At 51.9% G+C, this 3,995-nt stretch overlaps 1 protein-coding gene across 1 annotated transcript in view; it reads left to right on the top strand.

The window, feature by feature from the left end:
• Positions 1-3,995, top strand: part of GSE1 (Gse1 coiled-coil protein) — a 525,655-nt gene that overhangs the window by 23,135 nt on the left and 498,525 nt on the right.

The raw sequence follows: 3,995 nt of genomic DNA, 5'->3' as shown, positions 1-3,995 counted from the left end.
TTTTTTTGAGAGAGAGTCTGTCACCCAGGCTGGAGTGCAGTGGTATGAGCTCGACTCGCTGCAACCTCCGCCTCCCAGGTTCAAGCGATTCTCTCTGCCTCAACCTCCCGAGTAGCTGGGATTACAGATGCATGCCACCACGCCTGGCTAATTTTTGTATTTTGGGAAGAGATGGCGTTTCACTGTGTTGGCTGGTCTCAAACTCCTGACCCCACGTGACCTGCCTGCCTCGACCTCTCCACGTGCTGGAATTATAGGCGGGAGCCACCGTGCCTGGCCATGTTAGCTTTCATTTTTATGATCATTCCATGATTGCCGTAGGGATTTCGGAAAGTTCAGAGAGGAATGAAGGAGCCGTGCTCCTGAGCAGCCTCACAGCTCAGAGGCAGCCACAGCTTATCTTTCCTGTTCCCTCTCGGCGTGTTCAGTGCACACTTCCTATCCAGTTGAGATGGAACTTTCCATGCAGCCGTGCCTCTTCTGTTCACTTCACGCCCCGGCATGAACATCCCCCAGTGTTGCAGCAAACAGTCCTTGTGCCTGTGATGGGCTAGCGAGTAGAGGCCGGAACTTACCCCTCACCCGAGAGTCAACACCCCGGGTGAGAAGGGCCGCATGTGCTGATGCCAAACGTATGGGAGGCGATACTTGCAAGGCTTCTGGCTAGAAGATTTCCCTGACACCATGACCGATAGACTTGGGTGGTGCGAGGGTCCGGGGACCTGAAGGACTTAGGCCATTAGCAGGGCCTCCAGGGTGGGCAGGCATGGGTGGGTACATGCAGAGGGGCAGGGCACCAAGGAGGACAAGGGCAGCAGTTTTGAATCTTTTTCCGAAGTCCAGGCTATTCATGTTGAAAATGTAGAGAGCAGAGATGAGAAGGAGGCAATGAAGATGAGCTAAGTCCCGCCATCCAGAGCTTCCAGCCCTTTTTTGCTCGTGTACATTCTGGTGCACTCAGACACATGCACAGCACACACATAGGCAGTACTGTGGGTGGGACCATGCTGTACATTGTATATTTTGGTCTTTTTCACCCAGGACATCATGTCTTTTAGAGGGGTTAGGACTGTCCACTGTAAAGCAAGATGCTGGGGTTCAAATCTGGGCTCGCTCTAGCTGTGTGTTCTTGGGTCTGCTACTTAACCTCTCTGTGCTGTAATTTCCCCATCTGTAAAGGTTAATAGCCATATGTCTATTGTAAGCTTGTTTCAAAGGTTAAACGAGTTAGGACGTGTTAGAGCGATGTGCCAAGCCTTGTTATATGGCCTCGTGTGGCTCAGCGTTCTTCTAGAACAGTTTCATTGGCTACATATGGCCGCCTTTTGCTGGGCGCCCAGGTTGTTTGCAGCTTCACAGGTGTGAGTGGCTCTGCAGGAGCCTCCCTGGACCTCATCTGTGCCTCCGCTGCCTCCATCCTGAGCCTGTCCCCCTCACCCTTTGGTTCTTATTGAGTGACCTTGCAGGTTCCGGGGCCTAAGCTCGTCAGACGCGGTGGGGAGCCTGGAGGCCTCCTGGCCTCCTCGCCAGCTCCAGCAAATGGCAGAGGGGGTGAGATCAGCAGGGGGATATTCTCTTTGGCAGCCTCTGGGTGGCTTCCCTGGGCCAGCTGTTGGAAGGGACTAGGGCAGAAGGAGAGAAGGCGTGGGGGTCGAGGCAGCATCTGGGCCTCAGCTGGAAGCTGCCCCGCCCTTTTGGGAAGAAGGTGGGATTTGTGTAAATGCCGTTGCGAACATGAGTGACCCCTGTTCTTGGTTTGCTGGCTGTGTGCCTGCCGCCCCACCTGGCCTCTGGCCGACTAGGGCAGGAGGGCTGTTGGAGGGGGCTAGGAGCCTGCTAGAAGGCTCCTCCCCAGGCATCTGGCACATCTTGGTAAGGCCTCTAATGCTTGGGAGACCATAGGGAGCCCTCTGGTTGCAGCGTACCCAGCCATCGGACTTCAAAATGTGTTTCCTTTTCTAGACTATTAAGACTTCATCAAAAGAATAAGAAAAAAGATTGAACACCGAGTTCACATTCCTTCTATTTCTCCATTCATTCAGTTCTTCAGTGTCTGTTTATTGAACGCTCGTGATGTGGATAGGCATTGGAAGGGGATGATAGACACACCATCCTATTGAATAGCTGTCATATCTCCATGAGTATTCCTGCTGTGTTTCTAAATTTATTGTTATTTTTGTCGTTTTGTAGAGGCAGGATATTGCTCAGTCACCCGAGTTGGAGTACAGTGGCCTGATCATAGCTCACTGCAGCTTTGAACTCCTGGGCTCACCTGCTTTTTTTTTTTTTTCTTTTGAGATGGTCTCACTCTGTCGCCCAGGCTGGAGTGCAATGGTGCGATCTCGGCTCACTGCAACCTCCACCTCCTGGGTTCAAGCGATTCTCCTGCCTCAGCCTCCCGAGTAGCTGGGATTACAGGCACCCAGCACCATGCCTGGCTAATTTTTGTATTTTTAGCAGAGATGGGGTTTCGCCATGTTGGCCAGACTGGTCTTGAACTCGTGGCCTCAGTGATCCACCTGCCTCGGCCTCCCAGAGTGCTGGGATTACAGGTATGAGCCGCCGCATCCAGCCAGTTTTTAAAAGCATTTTATTCTGAGATAATTGTAGATTGACGTGCGGTTGTGAGAAATAATGAAGAGCCAGTGTATCCTTCACTGAATGTTTCCCAGTGGGAGCCTTTTGGGTAACTGTGGTAGCAGTGCCGCAGTCAGGGCATTGCCATCGACACAATCCATGGATCTTATTCCTACTTCTCCAGTTGTACATGCACTTGTGTTTGTGTGTGTGTACATCTGTGTGTAGCCTGCTTCATTTTTCAAAAAGGAAATGAGGCTCTGGGAGGTGAAGGCCTCACCCAGGCTCGTGCGGCCAGTACGTAGCAGAGCTCTACCCTGACTCAACAACGCAGCGGGCTCGACTCCACACCCCTGAATCACTTCAGGAGAATGGTCACCTTCTCTCTTTGCTACTGTTCCTGGACTCTGTGTCCACACGCACTTGTGGTCTGAGACCCCTGGATAGACTAGAACCCAAAAATACTAGTCCTGGGATGCTGGTTCTTTCCTTTCATAGATGAGGAGACTGTGGCTTAGGGAGGCCAGTGGGTTTGCCTAACGTCACCCAGTGGGTCAGAGGCTGGTCTGGGACTATTTCTTCTTCTAGATCTGCACAAGGCAGTAACCACAGTGAGCTTCTTTTTTTTTTTTTATTTTTTGAGACGGAGTCTCGCTCTGTCATCCAGGCTGGCTCACTACAAGCTCCGCCTCCTGGGTTCACGCCATTCTCCTGCCTCAGCCTCCCAAGTAACTGGGACTACAGGTGCCCACCACCACGCCCAGCTAATTTTTTTGTATTTTTAGTAGAGATGGGGTTTCACCATGTTAGCCAGGATGGTCTCGATCTCCTGACCTCGTGATCCGCTCACCTCGGCCTCCCAAAGTGCTGGGATTACAGGCGTGAGCCACCGTGCCAGCCACCATGAGCTTCTTTTTCTAAGAGGTAAAAACAGGTTGATTGCAAACACCAGTCTCAAGATTCAGATTGGTTACCAGGGAGACAGGGGCCATATTCAGATTGGTTACCAGGGAGACAGGGGCCATATTCAGATTGGTTACCAGGGAGACGGGCCATTCTGGAAGGTTTTTGAGCAGGAGATGACTATGGAAGTGTGGGAGGTGACCTGGACCCTTAGCAGGACCCCATGTGTGTGCCAAGGAACACTAATGACTTGAGTGTTGGGATTTTTTGCTCCCTTACTCAAATGCATTTGGGAAACAGTAGATTAAAGACAGTTAACCAGGAGCTTTGGTTGAGGACTTATCAGTGCCTTTAATACACTGATGTCGGCCGGGCGCGGTGGCTCAAGCCTGTAATCCCAGCACTTTGGGAGGCCGAGACGGGCGGATCACGAGGTCAGGAGATCGAGACCATCCTGGCTAACACGGTGAAACCCCGTCTCTACTAAAAATACAAAAACTAGCCGGGCGAGGTGG

The sequence above is a fragment of the Rhinopithecus bieti genome, unplaced genomic scaffold (genome assembly GCF_001698545.2).
Source record: "Rhinopithecus bieti isolate Rb0 unplaced genomic scaffold, ASM169854v2 scaffold_1618, whole genome shotgun sequence".
Taxonomy (NCBI): Eukaryota; Metazoa; Chordata; class Mammalia; order Primates; family Cercopithecidae; genus Rhinopithecus; species Rhinopithecus bieti.
Note: the sequence above shows the minus strand (reverse complement) of the source record. Positions and strands in the feature narration are given on the sequence as shown.